The sequence below is a fragment of the Chiloscyllium punctatum genome, chromosome 16, assembly GCF_047496795.1.
Source record: "Chiloscyllium punctatum isolate Juve2018m chromosome 16, sChiPun1.3, whole genome shotgun sequence".
NCBI lineage: Eukaryota > Metazoa > Chordata > Chondrichthyes > Orectolobiformes > Hemiscylliidae > Chiloscyllium > Chiloscyllium punctatum.
The window spans coordinates 56,756,796-56,775,181 of NC_092754.1; the positions used below are offsets into that span (position 1 = coordinate 56,756,796).

Genomic DNA, 18,386 nt, shown 5'->3' on the forward strand with positions numbered 1-18,386 from the left:
TCAACTGAGGGTCTGGGAAAATTTCACAGAGTATGGTCAGTGGGAGCAAAGGTAAGGAAGTCGTTCGTTTCTACCGTGTTTCATCACAACAGCGATGAAATAACAGTCTGCATTCGGTTCCAGTAAACGCACAAATTGCCTGGAACAGCAGAGCTGTTTGCGATTATCCGCGTGGCATGATCCCACAACACAGTTAATTCCCCGAGAAGCAAAGCATTTTACTTTTGTTTTCAACATCAAGACAGTGGGGACGGAAACAGCATTTTAACAAACTGCAGCGTCGGAGTGAAACAGCAGAAATGGCAGTGGCGGGATTCGAACCCGCGCCCCTCTCAAGACTGGAACCTGGATCCAGCGCCTTAGACCGCTCGGCCACACTACCAGCCCGCCGCAAGGCCCGTTTGCTTGCATTTCTAATTGTGCCCCTGCATAACAACAGACGCAAAGTCACATGAAAAGGGTTCCATGATCCCTCTCCGACTCGCACAGCTGCTGGGATGTGCCCGGCTACAATGTCAATGTCGCAGCAGATAATGATAGCCCATCAATCCAGACAAAAATCAATCGTAAGCTGAGTCTATCTTCTCGGACTCTTTTCAGCTACAAATGTATCTGTGAGTGCGTGACAATATATGTTCGCTTATGTTTTGGTCAAATAACCATGAGCTGCTTGACATTACTGCAATTTCGATTCTTGCTTTGCTAAATGATTTCACCCATTGCTCGAAACAGGACGACTTTCACGTTTACACGGAACACGAAACACACCGGACTACAGGGAAAATGCACAAAGCTGAGCAGGCCGTGTTCCACATCATACCGTGCAGCATTTATTCAGTCACTGTTTCTGTTTTGCAGAATAAGGGTCCCAAAGAAAGTTCTCTACCCTAAAACCGGAAGTCGCATTACATTCCGAGAACGACAGATCACATTGTGAGGATGCTCTGACCTCGGATCCACTTCGAGATGACACTTTCCGTGCCTTTTACCTTAACCGTGCAATTCGCTGCAGAGATGTTCACTGCTGGACATGAGCCACATGGATACCAACTGAGTCGGAAACCTGTGCGGGAATCGACGAGAAGCGACTCAATACATTTTGCTAACTTCCATGGTGCTTATTAGAAATGGAGTTTTTGTTCACCTCAATCTAAAAGGCAGTTTCTGAACATAGTAACAGAACTCAAAAGGTAATTACCTCACCCCACCCCCACTCCGGAAGAGGTGCTAATTGCCCTTGATTGCTTTTTGTTCTCGATGTGATGAGCTCTCACGCCTGAGTCACATTCACGTCTCTGTTTGCTGAGTGAATCACAAAGAAGGAGCTTCACCAGAGCTGCAATTGCCACACTTCTCCACTCGCCCTCCCCGTGAACATTTTCCTGCTCGTCAGTGATTTAAAGAAAATTAAATGGATGCGATGTCATTCTGTAGCCTCTCTGTCGATTCCTCCGTTTCAGTTCCAACATGGCTTAGATCTCGGGGCGCACCTTAATACGAGCGACGCTATGACAGCACAGGTCCGGAGGTTCCTCTGAGAGTGTATGTTTTTTTCGTTGCTGTTGCTGATTGAATGAGCCACTAACGTGCGAACTGCTCCAAAACATGATTCAGGACCTCCGGTGCCAACTCTCGCGCGTTGAATAACGACAGACAGCTTCCAAATGAAGCCTTTCAGAGACGACTTTGGGGTACGTTTGACAGACAGACAAGTTCAGGAATTCGTGGTGCGCTGTGACACCAGCGCATCAGCTTCTTCCCTGTCTTTGAACCGGGCCGCCTGCGCAAGGAATGCAAATGCGGTACTGCTTTTCGTGGAAGGATCAGAACGCGGCAACTACACTCTCAAACAGAATGGCATATGATAAGAACCAGGTTGGAGAAAAACTTTATAATGCTTTGCACAATAATTAAATGGAGTTGCCTTACATTTCACTACGAGAGCAGATTCGTTCAAGCAAATTCGAAGTCAGGTTTGCAGAGAGGAAGGCAAGCAAGGAAGCTCCGTTCTTGCGCATGTGAATGTCTGCAGTTGAAGGACAAAGCAGTTTCTGCGCTGTTTCTGCCCAGTTTCGAACTGGGGACCTTTGGCGTGTTAGGCGAACGTGATAACCACTACACTACAGAAACCAGCCGAGGCGATCGCACTACAGCTCAGTGGCATCCAGCACTGAAAGTTGAATAATTCTACGTTTCACCTTTCTGTTTCCAATAGCTTGTTATTGTCCAGCGTAACATGATCTTACGGAAGGGTTGTAAACTGAGTATTTATGTGTTTTACCCAAGTTGGGGTGAGTTGAAAAATCGAGAGCATAGGTTTAAGGTGAGTGGGCTGAAATTGACAAAGGACCTGAGGCACATTTCCCACACAGAAGGTTGTGCGTGTTTGGAATGAGCTCCCAGAGGAAGTGGAGGAGGCTATTACACTCAGAAAATTTCAAAGGTAATCGGATGAGTTTCTGGATAAGATGGGTTTAGCGGGATTGGGGCCAAATGCTGGGGAACGGGACTTGTTTAATTTTGGCTATACGGTGAGCATGGACGAGATACACCGAAGTATCTGTTTCCACGCGGTGTACCCCAATACCGTCGTGTTGCTTACACCGGCTTTAAAGGATTCCTTTTTAGCGGAGCTTGCCGTCGCTATCAGTGGCACAATCGTTTCGACTGTTCGACTGCTCACGGGAAAGGTAGTATTGTGAAACACTGCAGAAACGAACGACTTCCTTCCTTTTGCTCCGACTGACCATACTCCATGAATTTTTCCCAGACCCTCAGTTGAGGATTTTTGCTGCTGGACGTTACCTCAGAAACCCTGTTAGCCCGTAATGTACTGAGCGAATCGCAAAACAGTAAGCATTTAACACGGAACACAAACAAAACTGGCATGCCGAATGCATTCTCAGACACAGAGATGCATGAATGCTAAATGTGAGACAGTCCGAGGGCATGAGTCATAAAGTAATCTCACAACTAACAACAGGGCAATTCCAAACTACTCTTTCAAACATACTGCAGCCTTAGTGCACCAACACTTCCCAGACAATGCTGAAAAGAGAGAAAGAAAAAACATAATAAGAACGGGCCATAAAAAGTGAATTTCACCAATCACAGTCTCGATTAGATTGCCTTTCCCTTCCGATGTCTCCAGGACGGAAATAAAGGAAATGGGAGAAATTCAATAAAATGTGACATCGAAATTCATTGGATCGATTTTCCCATTGGCCAGAAAACCAAATAACGACGAGTCGAGTCACCACATTACGAGTTAACAGGGTTTCTGAGGTAACTTCCAGCAGCAAAAATCCTCAACTGAGGGTCTGGGAAAATTTCACAGAGTATGGTCAGTGGGAGCAAAGGTAAGGAAGTCGTTCGTTTCTACCGTGTTTCATCACAACAGCGATGAAATAACAGTCTGCATTCGGTTCCAGTAAACGCACAAATTGCCTGGAACAGCAGAGCTGTTTGCGATTATCCGCGTGGCATGATCCCACAACACAGTTAATTCCCCGAGAAGCAAAGCATTTTACTTTTGTTTTCAACATCAAGACAGTGGGGACGGAAACAGCATTTTAACAAACTGCAGCGTCGGAGTGAAACAGCAGAAATGGCAGTGGCGGGATTCGAACCCGCGCCCCTCTCAAGACTGGAACCTGGATCCAGCGCCTTAGACCGCTCGGCCACACTACCAGCCCGCCGCAAGGCCCGTTTGCTTGCATTTCTAATTGTGCCCCTGCATAACAACAGACGCAAAGTCACATGAAAAGGGTTCCATGATCCCTCTCCGACTCGCACAGCTGCTGGGATGTGCCCGGCTACAATGTCAATGTCGCAGCAGATAATGATAGCCCATCAATCCAGACAAAAATCAATCGTAAGCTGAGTCTATCTTCTCGGACTCTTTTCAGCTACAAATGTATCTGTGAGTGCGTGACAATATATGTTCGCTTATGTTTTGGTCAAATAACCATGAGCTGCTTGACATTACTGCAATTTCGATTCTTGCTTTGCTAAATGATTTCACCCATTGCTCGAAACAGGACGACTTTCACGTTTACACGGAACACGAAACACACCGGACTACAGGGAAAATGCACAAAGCTGAGCAGGCCGTGTTCCACATCATACCGTGCAGCATTTATTCAGTCACTGTTTCTGTTTTGCAGAATAAGGGTCCCAAAGAAAGTTCTCTACCCTAAAACCGGAAGTCGCATTACATTCCGAGAACGACAGATCACATTGTGAGGATGCTCTGACCTCGGATCCACTTCGAGATGACACTTTCCGTGCCTTTTACCTTAACCGTGCAATTCGCTGCAGAGATGTTCACTGCTGGACATGAGCCACATGGATACCAACTGAGTCGGAAACCTGTGCGGGAATCGACGAGAAGCGACTCAATACATTTTGCTAACTTCCATGGTGCTTATTAGAAATGGAGTTTTTGTTCACCTCAATCTAAAAGGCAGTTTCTGAACATAGTAACAGAACTCAAAAGGTAATTACCTCACCCCACCCCCACTCCGGAAGAGGTGCTAATTGCCCTTGATTGCTTTTTGTTCTCGATGTGATGAGCTCTCACGCCTGAGTCACATTCACGTCTCTGTTTGCTGAGTGAATCACAAAGAAGGAGCTTCACCAGAGCTGCAATTGCCACACTTCTCCACTCGCCCTCCCCGTGAACATTTTCCTGCTCGTCAGTGATTTAAAGAAAATTAAATGGATGCGATGTCATTCTGTAGCCTCTCTGTCGATTCCTCCGTTTCAGTTCCAACATGGCTTAGATCTCGGGGCGCACCTTAATACGAGCGACGCTATGACAGCACAGGTCCGGAGGTTCCTCTGAGAGTGTATGTTTTTTTCGTTGCTGTTGCTGATTGAATGAGCCACTAACGTGCGAACTGCTCCAAAACATGATTCAGGACCTCCGGTGCCAACTCTCGCGCGTTGAATAACGACAGACAGCTTCCAAATGAAGCCTTTCAGAGACGACTTTGGGGTACGTTTGACAGACAGACAAGTTCAGGAATTCGTGGTGCGCTGTGACACCAGCGCATCAGCTTCTTCCCTGTCTTTGAACCGGGCCGCCTGCGCAAGGAATGCAAATGCGGTACTGCTTTTCGTGGAAGGATCAGAACGCGGCAACTACACTCTCAAACAGAATGGCATATGATAAGAACCAGGTTGGAGAAAAACTTTATAATGCTTTGCACAATAATTAAATGGAGTTGCCTTACATTTCACTACGAGAGCAGATTCGTTCAAGCAAATTCGAAGTCAGGTTTGCAGAGAGGAAGGCAAGCAAGGAAGCTCCGTTCTTGCGCATGTGAATGTCTGCAGTTGAAGGACAAAGCAGTTTCTGCGCTGTTTCTGCCCAGTTTCGAACTGGGGACCTTTGGCGTGTTAGGCGAACGTGATAACCACTACACTACAGAAACCAGCCGAGGCGATCGCACTACAGCTCAGTGGCATCCAGCACTGAAAGTTGAATAATTCTACGTTTCACCTTTCTGTTTCCAATGGCTTGTTATTGTCCAGCGTAACATGATCTTACGGAAGGGTTGTAAACTGAGTATTTATGTGTTTTACCCAAGTTGGGGTGAGTTGAAAAATCGAGAGCATAGGTTTAAGGTGAGTGGGCTGAAATTGACAAAGGACCTGAGGCACATTTCCCACACAGAAGGTTGTGCGTGTTTGGAATGAGCTCCCAGAGGAAGTGGAGGAGGCTATTACACTCAGAAAATTTCAAAGGTAATCGGATGAGTTTCTGGATAAGATGGGTTTAGCGGGATTGGGGCCAAATGCTGGGGAACGGGACTTGTTTAATTTTGGCTATACGGTGAGCATGGACGAGATACACCGAAGTATCTGTTTCCACGCGGTGTACCCCAATACCGTCGTGTTGCTTACACCGGCTTTAAAGGATTCCTTTTTAGCGGAGCTTGCCGTCGCTATCAGTGGCACAATCGTTTCGACTGTTCGACTGCTCACGGGAAAGGTAGTATTGTGAAACACTGCAGAAACGAACGACTTCCTTCCTTTTGCTCCGACTGACCATACTCCATGAATTTTTCCCAGACCCTCAGTTGAGGATTTTTGCTGCTGGACGTTACCTCAGAAACCCTGTTAGCCCGTAATGTACTGAGCGAATCGCAAAACAGTAAGCATTTAACACGGAACACAAACAAAACTGGCATGCCGAATGCATTCTCAGACACAGAGATGCATGAATGCTAAATGTGAGACAGTCCGAGGGCATGAGTCATAAAGTAATCTCACAACTAACAACAGGGCAATTCCAAACTACTCTTTCAAACATACTGCAGCCTTAGTGCACCAACACTTCCCAGACAATGCTGAAAAGAGAGAAAGAAAAAACATAATAAGAACGGGCCATAAAAAGTGAATTTCACCAATCACAGTCTCGATTAGATTGCCTTTCCCTTCCGATGTCTCCAGGACGGAAATAAAGGAAATGGGAGAAATTCAATAAAATGTGACATCGAAATTCATTGGATCGATTTTCCCATTGGCCAGAAAACCAAATAACGACGAGTCGAGTCACCACATTACGAGTTAACAGGGTTTCTGAGGTAACTTCCAGCAGCAAAAATCCTCAACTGAGGGTCTGGGAAAATTTCACAGAGTATGGTCAGTGGGAGCAAAGGTAAGGAAGTCGTTCGTTTCTACCGTGTTTCATCACAACAGCGATGAAATAACAGTCTGCATTCGGTTCCAGTAAACGCACAAATTGCCTGGAACAGCAGAGCTGTTTGCGATTATCCGCGTGGCATGATCCCACAACACAGTTAATTCCCCGAGAAGCAAAGCATTTTACTTTTGTTTTCAACATCAAGACAGTGGGGACGGAAACAGCATTTTAACAAACTGCAGCGTCGGAGTGAAACAGCAGAAATGGCAGTGGCGGGATTCGAACCCGCGCCCCTCTCAAGACTGGAACCTGGATCCAGCGCCTTAGACCGCTCGGCCACACTACCAGCCCGCCGCAAGGACGGTTTGCTTGCATTTCTAATTGTGCCCCTGCATAACAACAGACGCAAAGTCACATGAAAAGGGTTCCATGATCCCTCTCCGACTCGCACAGCTGCTGGGATGTGCCCGGCTACAATGTCAATGTCGCAGCAGAAAATGATAGCCCATCAATCCAGACAAAAATCAATCGTAAGCTGAGTCTATCTTCTCGGACTCTTTTCAGCTACAAATGTATCTGTGAGTGCGTGACAATATATGTTCGCTTATGTTTTGGTCAAATAACCATGAGCTGCTTGACATTACTGCAATTTCGATTCTTGCTTTGCTAAATGATTTCACCCATTGCTCGAAACAGGACGACTTTCACGTTTACACGGAACACGAAACACACCGGACTACAGGGAAAATGCACAAAGCTGAGCAGGCCGTGTTCCACATCATACCGTGCAGCATTTATTCAGTCACTGTTTCTGTTTTGCAGAATAAGGGTCCCAAAGAAAGTTCTCTACCCTAAAACCGGAAGTCGCATTACATTCCGAGAACGACAGATCACATTGTGAGGATGCTCTGACCTCGGATCCACTTCGAGATGACACTTTCCGTGCCTTTTACCTTAACCGTGCAATTCGCTGCAGAGATGTTCACTGCTGGACATGAGCCACATGGATACCAACTGAGTCGGAAACCTGTGCGGGAATCGACGAGAAGCGACTCAATACATTTTGCTAACTTCCATGGTGCTTATTAGAAATGGAGTTTTTGTTCACCTCAATCTAAAAGGCAGTTTCTGAACATAGTAACAGAACTCAAAAGGTAATTACCTCACCCCACCCCCACTCCGGAAGAGGTGCTAATTGCCCTTGATTGCTTTTTGTTCTCGATGTGATGAGCTCTCACGCCTGAGTCACATTCACGTCTCTGTTTGCTGAGTGAATCACAAAGAAGGAGCTTCACCAGAGCTGCAATTGCCACACTTCTCCACTCGCCCTCCCCGTGAACATTTTCCTGCTCGTCAGTGATTTAAAGAAAATTAAATGGATGCGATGTCATTCTGTAGCCTCTCTGTCGATTCCTCCGTTTCAGTTCCAACATGGCTTAGATCTCGGGGCGCACCTTAATACGAGCGACGCTATGACAGCACAGGTCCGGAGGTTCCTCTGAGAGTGTATGTTTGTTTCGTTGCTGTTGCTGATTGAATGAGCCACTAACGTGCGAACTGCTCCAAAACATGATTCAGGACCTCCGGTGCCAACTCTCGCGCGTTGAATAACGACAGACAGCTTCCAAATGAAGCCTTTCAGAGACGACTTTGGGGTACGTTTGACAGACAGACAAGTTCAGGAATTCGTGGTGCGCTGTGACACCAGCGCATCAGCTTCTTCCCTGTCTTTGAACCGGGCCGCCTGCGCAAGGAATGCAAATGCGGTACTGCTTTTCGTGGAAGGATCAGAACGCGGCAACTACACTCTCAAACAGAATGGCATATGATAAGAACCAGGTTGGAGAAAAACTTTATAATGCTTTGCACAATAATTAAATGGAGTTGCCTTACATTTCACTACGAGAGCAGATTCGTTCAAGCAAATTCGAAGTCAGGTTTGCAGAGAGGAAAGCAAGCAAGGAAGCTCCGTTCTTGCGCATGTGAATGTCTGCAGTTGAAGGACAAAGCAGTTTCTGCGCTGTTTCTGCCCAGTTTCGAACTGGGGACCTTTGGCGTATTAGGCGAACGTGATAACCACTACACTACAGAAACCAGCCGAGGCGATCGCACTGCAGCTCAGTGGCATCCAGCACTGAAAGTTGAATAATTCTACGTTTCACCTTTCTGTTTCCAATAGCTTGTTATTGTCCAGCGTAACATGATCTTACGGAAGGGTTGTAAACTGAGTATTTATGTGTTTTACCCAAGTTGGGGTGAGTTGAAAAATCGAGAGCATAGGTTTAAGGTGAGTGGTTTGAAATTGACAAAGGACCTGAGGCACATTTCCCACACAGAAGGTTGTGCGTGTTTGGAATGAGCTCCCAGAGGAAGTGGAGGAGGCTATTACACTCAGAAAATTTCAAAGGTAATCGGATGAGTTTCTGGATAAGATGGGTTTAGCGGGATTGGGGCCAAATGCTGGGGAACGGGACTTGTTCAATTTTGGCTATACGGTGAGCATGGACGAGATACACCGAAGTATCTGTTTCCACGCGGTGTACCCCAATACCGTCGTGTTGCTTACACCGGCTTTAAAGGATTCCTTTTTAGCGGAGCTTGCCGTCGCTATCAGTGGCACAATCGTTTCGACTGTTCGACTGCTCACGGGAAAGGTAGTATTGTGAAACACTGCAGAAACGAACGACTTCCTTCCTTTTGCTCCGACTGACCATACTCCATGAATTTTTCCCAGACCCTCAGTTGAGGATTTTTGCTGCTGGACGTTACCTCAGAAACCCTGTTAGCCCGTAATGTACTGAGCGAATCGCAAAACAGTGAGCATTTAACACGGAACACAAACAAAACTGGCATGCCGAATGCATTCTCAGACACAGAGATGCATGAATGCTAAATGTGAGACAGTCCGAGGGCATGAGTCATAAAGTAATCTCACAACTAACAACAGGGCAATTCCAAACTACTCTTTCAAACATACTGCAGCCTTAGTGCACCAACACTTCCCAGACAATGCTGAAAAGAGAGAAAGAAAAAACATAATAAGAACGGGCCATAAAAAGTGAATTTCACCAATCACAGTCTCGATTAGATTGCCTTTCCCTTCCGATGTCTCCAGGACGGAAATAAAGGAAATGGGAGAAATTCAATAAAATGTGACATCGAAATTCATTGGATCGATTTTCCCATTGGCCAGAAAACCAAATAACGACGAGTCGAGTCACCACATTACGAGTTAACAGGGTTTCTGAGGTAACTTCCAGCAGCAAAAATCCTCAACCGAGGGTCTGGGAAAATTTCACAGAGTATGGTCAGTGGGAGCAAAGGTAAGGAAGTCGTTCGTTTCTACCGTGTTTCATCACAACAGCGATGAAATAACAGTCTGCATTCGGTTCCAGTAAACGCACAAATTGCCTGGAACAGCAGAGCTGTTTGCGATTATCCGCGTGGCATGATCCCACAACACAGTTAATTCCCCGGGAAGCAAAGCATTTTACTTTTGTTTTCAACATCAAGACAGTGGGGACGGAAACAGCATTTTAACAAACTGCAGCGTCGGAGTGAAACAGCAGAAATGGCAGTGGCGGGATTCGAACCCGCGCCCCGCTCAAGACTGGAACCTGGATCCAGCGCCTTAGACCGCTCGGCCACACTACCAGCCCGCCGCACGGCCCGTTTGCTTGCATTTCTAATTGTGCCCCTGCATAACAACAGACGCAAAGTCACATGAAAAGGGTTCCATGATCCCTCTCCGACTCGCACAGCTGCTGGGATGTGCCCGGCTACAATGTCAATGTCGCAGCAGATAATGATAGCCCATCAATCCAGACAAAAATCAATCGTAAGCTGAGTCTATCTTTTCGGACTCTTTTCAGCTACAAATGTATCTGTGAGTGCGTGACAATATATGTTCGCTTATGTTTTGGTCAAACAACCATGAGCTGCTTGACATTACTGCAATTTCGATTCTTGCTTTGCTAAATATTTTCACCCATTGCTCGAAACAGGACGACTTTCACGTTTACACGGAACACGAAACACACCGGACTACAGGGAAAATGCACAAAGCTGAGCAGGCCGTGTTCCACATCATACCGTGCAGCATTTATTCAGTCACTGTTTCTGTTTTGCAGAATAAGGGTCCCAAAGAAAGTTCTCTACCCTAAAACCGGAAGTCGCATTACATTCCGAGAACGACAGATCACATTGTGAGGATGCTCTGACCTCGGATCCACTTCGAGATGACACTTTCCGTGCCTTTTACCTTAACCGTGCAATTCGCTGCAGAGATGTTCACTGCTGGACATGAGCCACATGGATACCAACTGAGTCGGAAACCTGTGCGGGAATCGACGAGAAGCGACTCAATACATTTTGCTAACTTCCATGGTGCTTATTAGAAATGGAGTTTTTGTTCACCTCAATCTAAAAGGCAGTTTCTGAACATAGTAACAGAACTCAAAAGGTAATTACCTCACCCCACCCCCACTCCGGAAGAGGTGCTAATTGCCCTTGATTGCTTTTTGTTCTCGATGTGATGAGCTCTCACGCCTGAGTCACAATCACGTCTCTGTTTGCTGAGTGAATCACAAAGAAGGAGCTTCACCAGAGCTGCAATTGCCACACTTCTCCACTCGCCCTCCCCGTGAACATTTTCCTGCTCGTCAGTGATTTAAAGAAAATTAAATGGATGCGATGTCATTCTGTAGCCTCTCTGTCGATTCCTCCGTTTCAGTTCCAACATGGCTTAGATCTCGGGGCGCACCTTAATACGAGCGACGCTATGACAGCACAGGTCCGGAGGTTCCTCTGAGAGTGTATGTTTTTTTCGTTGCTGTTGCTGATTGAATGAGCCACTAACGTGCGAACTGCTCCAAAACATGATTCAGGACCTCCGGTGCCAACTCTCGCGCGTTGAATAACGACAGACAGCTTCCAAATGAAGCCTTTCAGAGACGACTTTGGGGTACGTTTGACAGACAGACAAGTTCAGGAATTCGTGGTGCGCTGTGACACCAGCGCATCAGCTTCTTCCCTGTCTTTGAACCGGGCCGCCTGCGCAAGGAATGCAAATGCGGTACTGCTTTTCGTGGAAGGATCAGAACGCGGCAACTACACTCTCAAACAGAATGGCATATGATAAGAACCAGGTTGGAGAAAAACTTGATAATGCTTTGCACAATAATTAAATGGAGTTGCCTTACATTTCACTACGAGAGCAGATTCGTTCAAGCAAATTCGAAGGCAGGTTTGCAGAGAGGAAAGCAAGCAAGGAAGCTCTGTTCTTGCGCATGTGAATGTCTGCAGTTGAAGGACAAAGCAGTTTCTGCGCTGTTTCTGCCCAGTTTCGAACTGGGGACCTTTGGCGTATTAGGCGAACGTGATAACCACTACACTACAGAAACCAGCCGAGGCGATCGCACTGCAGCTCAGTGGCATCCAGCACTGAAAGTTGAATAATTCTACGTTTCACCTTTCTGTTTCCAATAGCTTGTTATTGTCCAGCGTAACATGATCTTACGGAAGGGTTGTAAACTGAGTATTTATGTGTTTTACCCAAGTTGGGGTGAGTTGAAAAATCGAGAGCATAGGTTTAAGGTGAGTGGGCTGAAATTGACAAAGGACCTGAGGCACATTTCCCACACAGAAGGTTGTGCGTGTTTGGAATGAGCTCCCAGAGGAAGTGGAGGAGGCTATTACACTCAGAAAATTTCAAAGGTAATCGGATGAGTTTCTGGATAAGATGGGTTTAGCGGGATTGGGGCCAAATGCTGGGGAACGGGACTTGTTTAATTTTGGCTATACGGTGAGCATGGACGAGATACACCGAAGTATCTGTTTCCACGCGGTGTACCCCAATACCGTCGTGTTGCTTACACCGGCTTTAAAGGATTCCTTTTTAGCGGAGCTTGCCGTCGCTATCAGTGGCACAATCGTTTCGACTGTTCGACTGCTCACGGGAAAGGTAGTATTGTGAAACACTGCAGAAACGAACGACTTCCTTCCTTTTGCTCCGACTGACCATACTCCACGAATTTTTCCCAGACCCTCAGTTGAGGATTTTTGCTGCTGGACGTTACCTCAGAAACCCTGTTAGCCCGTAATGTACTGAGCGAATCGCAAAACAGTAAGCATTTAACACGGAACACAAACAAAACTGGCATGCCGAATGCATTCTCAGACACAGAGATGCATGAATGCTAAATGTGAGACAGTCCGAGGGCATGAGTCATAAAGTAATCTCACAACTAACAACAGGGCAATTCCAAACTACTCTTTCAAACATACTGCAGCCTTAGTGCACCAACACTTCCCAGACAATGCTGAAAAGAGAGAAAGAAAAAACATAATAAGAACGGGCCATAAAAAGTGAATTTCACCAATCACAGTCTCGATTAGATTGCCTTTCCCTTCCGATGTCTCCAGGACGGAAATAAAGGAAATGGGAGAAATTCAATAAAATGTGACATCGAAATTCATTGGATCGATTTTCCCATTGGCCAGAAAACCAAATAACGACGAGTCGAGTCACCACATTACGAGTTAACAGGGTTTCTGAGGTAACTTCCAGCAGCAAAAATCCTCAACTGAGGATCTGGGAAAATTTCACAGAGTATAGTGAGTGGTAGCAAAGGTAAGGAAGTCGTTCGTTTCTACCGTGTTTCATCACAACAGCGATGAAATAACAGTCTGCATTCGGTTCCAGTAAACGCACAAATTGCCTGGAACAGCAGAGCTGTTTGCGATTATCCGCGTGGCATGATCCCACAACACAGTTAATTCCCCGAGAAGCAAAGCATTTTACTTTTGTTTTCAACATCAAGACAGTGGGGACGGAAACAGCATTTTAACAAACTGCAGCGCCGGAGTGAAACAGCAGAAATGGCAGTGGCGGGATTCGAACCCGCGCCCCTTTCAAGACTGGAACCTGGATCCAGCGCCTTAGACCGCTCGGCCACACTACCAGCGGCCGCAAAGCCCCTTTGCTTGCATTTCTAATTGTGCCCCTGCATAACAACAGACGCAAAGTCACATGAAAAGGGTTCCATGATCCCTCTCCGACTCGCACAGCTGCTGGGATGTGCCCGGCTACAATGTCAATGTCGCAGCAGATAATGATAGCCCATCAATCCAGACAAAAATCAATCGTAAGCTGAGTCTATCTTCTCGGACTCTTTTCAGCTACAAATGTATCTGTGAGTGCGTGACAATATATGTTCGCTTATGTTTTGGTCAAATAACCATGAGCTGCTTGACATTACTGCAATTTCGATTCTTGCTTTGCTAAATGATTTCACCCATTGCTCGAAACAGGACGACTTTCACGTTTACACGGAACACGAAACACACCGGACTACAGGGAAAATGCACAAAGCTGAGCAGGCCGTGTTCCACATCATACCGTGCAGCATTTATTCAGTCACTGTTTCTGTTTTGCAGAATAAGGGTCCCAAAGAAAGTTCTCTACCCTAAAACCGGAAGTCGCATTACATTCCGAGAACGACAGATCACATTGTGAGGATGCTCTGACCTCGGATCCACTTCGAGATGACACTTTCCGTGCCTTTTACCTTAACCGTGCAATTCGCTGCAGAGATGTTCACTGCTGGACATGAGCCACATGGATACCAACTGAGTCGGAAACCTGTGCGGGAATCGACGAGAAGCGACTCAATACATTTTGCTAACTTCCATGGTGCTTATTAGAAATGGAGTTTTTGTTCACCTCAATCTAAAAGGCAGTTTCTGAACATAGTAACAGAACTCAAAAGGTAATTACCTCACCCCACCCCCACTCCGGAAGAGGTGCTAATTGCCCTTGATCGCTTTTTGTTCTCGATGTGATGAGCTCTCACGCCTGAGTCACATTCACGTCTCTGTTTGCTGAGTGAATCACAAAGAAGGAGCTTCACCAGAGCTGCAATTGCCACACTTCTCCACTCGCCCTCCCCGTGAACATTTTCCTGCTCGTCAGTGATTTAAAGAAAATTAAATGGATGCGATGTCATTCTGTAGCCTCTCTGTCGATTCCTCCGTTTCAGTTCCAACATGGTTTAGATCTCGGGGCGCACCTTAGTACGAGCGACGCTATGACAGCACAGGTCCGGAGGTTCCTCTGAGAGTGTATGTTTTTTTCGTTGCTGTTGCTGATTGAATGAGCCACTAACGTGCGAACTGCTCCAAAACATGATTCAGGACCTCCGGTGCCAACTCTCGCGCGTTGAATAACGACAGACAGCTTCCAAATGAAGCCTTTCAGAGACGACTTTGGGGTACGTTTGACAGACAGACAAGTTCAGGAATTCGTGGTGCGCTGTGACACCAGCGCATCAGCTTCTTCCCTGTCTTTGAACCGGGCCGCCTGCGCAAGGAATGCAAATGCGGTACTGCTTTTCGTGGAAGGATCAGAACGCGGCAACTACACTCTCAAACAGAATGGCATATGATCAGAACCAGGTTGGAGAAAAACTTTATAATGCTTTGCACAATAATTAAAGGGAGTTGCCTTATATTTCACTACGAGAGCAGATTCGTTCAAGCAAATTCGAAGGCAGGTTTGCAGAGAGGAGAGCAAGCAAGGAAGCTCCGTTCTTGCGCATGTGAATAGCTGCAGTTGAAGGACAAAGCAGCTTCTGCGCTGTTTCTGCCCAGTTTCGAACTGGGGACCTTTGGCGTGTTAGGCGAACGTGATAACCACTACACTACAGAAACCAGCCGAGGCGATCACACTGCAGCTCAGTGGCATCCAGCACTGAAAGTTGAATAATTCTACGTTTCACCTTTCTGTTTCCAATAGCTTGTTATTGTCCAGCGTAACATGATCTTACGGAAGGGTTGTAAACTGAGTATTTATGTGTTTTACCCAAGTTGGGGTGAGTTGAAAAATCGAGAGCATAGGTTTAAGGTGAGTGGGCTGAAATTGACAAAGGACCTGAGGCACATTTCCCACACAGAAGGTTGTGCGTGTTTGGAATGAGCTCCCAGAGGAAGTGGAGGAGGCTATTACACTCAGAAAATTGCAAAGGTAATCGGATGAGTTTCTGGATAGGATGGGTTTAGCGGGATTGGGGCCAAATGCTGGGGAACGGGACTTGTTCAATTTTGGCTATACGGTGAGCATGGACGAGATACACCGAAGTATCTGTTACCACGCGGTGTACCCCAATACCGTCGTGTTGCTTACACCGGTTTTAAAGGATTCCTTTTTAGCGGAGCTTGCCGTCACAGTCTGTGGCACAATCGTTTAGACTGTTCGACTGCTCACGGGAAAGGTAGTATTGTGAAACACTGCAGAAACGAACGACTTCCTTCCTTTTGCTCCGACTGACCATACTCCACGAATTTTTCCCAGACCCTCAGTTGAGGATTTTTGCTGCTGGAAGTTACCTCAGAAACCCTGTTAGCCCGTAATGTACTGAGCGAATCGCAAAACAGTAAGCATTTAACACGGAACACAAACAAAACTGGCATGCCGAATGCATTTTCAGACACAGAGATGCATGAATGCTAAATGTGAGACAGTCCGAGGGCATGAGTCATAAAGTAATCTCACAACTAACAACAGGGCAATTCCAAACTACTCTTTCAAACATACTGCAGCCTTAGTGCACCAACACTTCCCAGACAATGCTGAAAAGAGAGAAAGAAAAAACATAATAAGAACGGGCCATAAAAAGTGAATTTCACCAATCACAGTCTCGATTAGATTGCCTTTCCCTTCCGATGTCTCCAGGACGGAAATAAAGGAAATGGGAGAAATTCAATAAAATGTGACATCGAAATTCATTGGATCGATTTTTCCATTGGCCAGAAAACCAAATAACGACGAGTCGAGTCACCACATTACGAGTTAACAGGGTTTCTGAGGTAACTTCCAGCAGCAAAAATCCTCAACTGAGGGTCTGGGAAAATTTCACAGAGTATGGTCAGTGGGAGCAAAGGTAAGGAAGTCGTTCGTTTCTACCGTGTTTCATCACAACAGCGATGAAATAACAGTCTGCATTCGGTTCCAGTAAACGCACAAATTGCCTGGAACAGCAGAGCTGTTTGCGATTATCCGCGTGGCATGATCCCACACCACAGTTAGTTCCCCGGGAAGCAAACCCATTTTACTTTTGTTTTCAACATCAAGACAGTGGGGACCGAAACAGCATTTTAACAAACTGCAGCATCAGAGTGCAACAGCAGAAATGGCAGTGGCGGGATTCGAACCCGCGCCCCTCTCAAGACTGGAACCTGGATGCAGCGCCATAGACCGCTCGGCCACACTACCAGGCCGCCGCAAGGCCCGTTTGCTTGCATTTCTAATTGTGTCCCTGCATAACAACAGACGCAAAGTCACATGAAAAGGGTTCCATGATCCCTCTCCGACTCGCACAGCTGCTGGGATGTGCCCGGCTACAATGTCAATGTCGCAGCAGATAATGATAGCCCATCAATCCAGACAAAAATCAATCGTAAGCTGAGTCTATCTTCTCGGACTCTTTTCAGCTACAAATGTATCTGTGAGTGCGTGACAATATATGTTCGCTTATGTTTTGGTCAAATAACCATGAGCTGCTTGACATTACTGCAATTTCGATTCTTGCTTTGCTAAATGATTTCACCCATTGCTCGAAACAGGACGACTTTCACGTTTACACGGAACACGAAACACACCGGACTACAGGGAAAATGCACAAAGCTGAGCAGGCCGTGTTCCACATCATACCGTGCAGCATTTATTCAGTCACTGTTTCTGTTTTGCAGAATAAGGGTCCCAAAGAAAGTTCTCTACCCTAAAACCGGAAGTCGCATTACATTCCGAGAACGACAGATCACATTGTGAGGATGCTCTGACCTCGGATCCACTTCGAGATGACACTTTCCGTGCCTTTTACCTTAACCGTGCAATTCGCTGCAGAGATGTTCACTGCTGGACATGAGCCACATGGATACCAACTGAGTCGGAAACCTGTGCGGGAATCGACGAGAAGCGACTCAATACATTTTGCTAACTTCCATGGTGCTTATTAGAAATGGAGTTTTTGTTCACCTCAATCTAAAAGGCAGTTTCTGAACATAGTAACAGAACTCAAAAGGTAATTACCTCACCCCACCCCCACTCCGGAAGAGGTGCTAATTGCCCTTGATCGCTTTTTGTTCTCGATGTGATGAGCTTTCACGCCTGAGTCACATTCACGTCTCTGTTTGCTGAGTGAATCACAAAGAAGGAGCTTCACCAGAGCTGCAATTGCCACACTTCTCCACTCGCCCTCCCCGTGAACATTTTCCTGCTCGTCAGTGATTTAAAGAAAATTAAATGGATGCGATGTCATTCTGTAGCCTCTCTGTCGATTCCTCCGTTTCAGTTCCAACATGGCTTAGATCTCGGGGCGCACCTTAATACGAGCGACGCTATGACAGCACAGGTCCGGAGGTTCCTCTGAGAGTGTATGTTTTTTTCGTTGCTGTTGCTGATTGAATGAGCCACTAACGTGCGAACTGCTCCAAAACATGATTCAGGACCTCCGGTGCCAACTCTCGCGCGTTGAATAACGACAGACAGCTTCCAAATGAAGCCTTCCAGAGACGACTTTGGGGTACGTTTGACAGACAGACAAGTTCAGGAATTCGTGGTGCGCTGTGACACCAGCGCATCAGCTTCTTCCCTGTCTTTGAACCGGGCCGCCTGCGCAAGGAATGCAAATGCGGTACTGCTTTTCGTGGAAGGATCAGAACGCGGCAACTACACTCT

At 46.5% G+C, this 18,386-nt stretch overlaps 5 non-coding genes across 5 annotated transcripts; all 5 read right to left on the minus strand.

The window, feature by feature from the left end:
* Positions 1-300: 300 nt before the first annotated feature.
* Positions 301-382, minus strand: trnal-cag (transfer RNA leucine (anticodon CAG)). The gene has a single exon. It is a non-coding gene; the product is annotated as a tRNA-Leu (tRNA).
* Positions 383-3,608: 3,226 nt separating this feature from the next.
* trnal-cag (transfer RNA leucine (anticodon CAG)) lies at positions 3,609-3,690 on the minus strand. Its single transcript has one exon. It is a non-coding gene; the product is annotated as a tRNA-Leu (tRNA).
* Positions 3,691-6,916: 3,226 nt separating this feature from the next.
* trnal-cag (transfer RNA leucine (anticodon CAG)) lies at positions 6,917-6,998 on the minus strand. Its single transcript has one exon. It is a non-coding gene; the product is annotated as a tRNA-Leu (tRNA).
* Positions 6,999-10,224: 3,226 nt separating this feature from the next.
* trnal-cag (transfer RNA leucine (anticodon CAG)) lies at positions 10,225-10,306 on the minus strand. Its single transcript has one exon. It is a non-coding gene; the product is annotated as a tRNA-Leu (tRNA).
* Positions 10,307-13,532: 3,226 nt separating this feature from the next.
* Positions 13,533-13,614, minus strand: trnal-cag (transfer RNA leucine (anticodon CAG)). The gene has a single exon. It is a non-coding gene; the product is annotated as a tRNA-Leu (tRNA).
* Between the last annotated feature and the right edge of the window lie 4,772 nt (positions 13,615-18,386).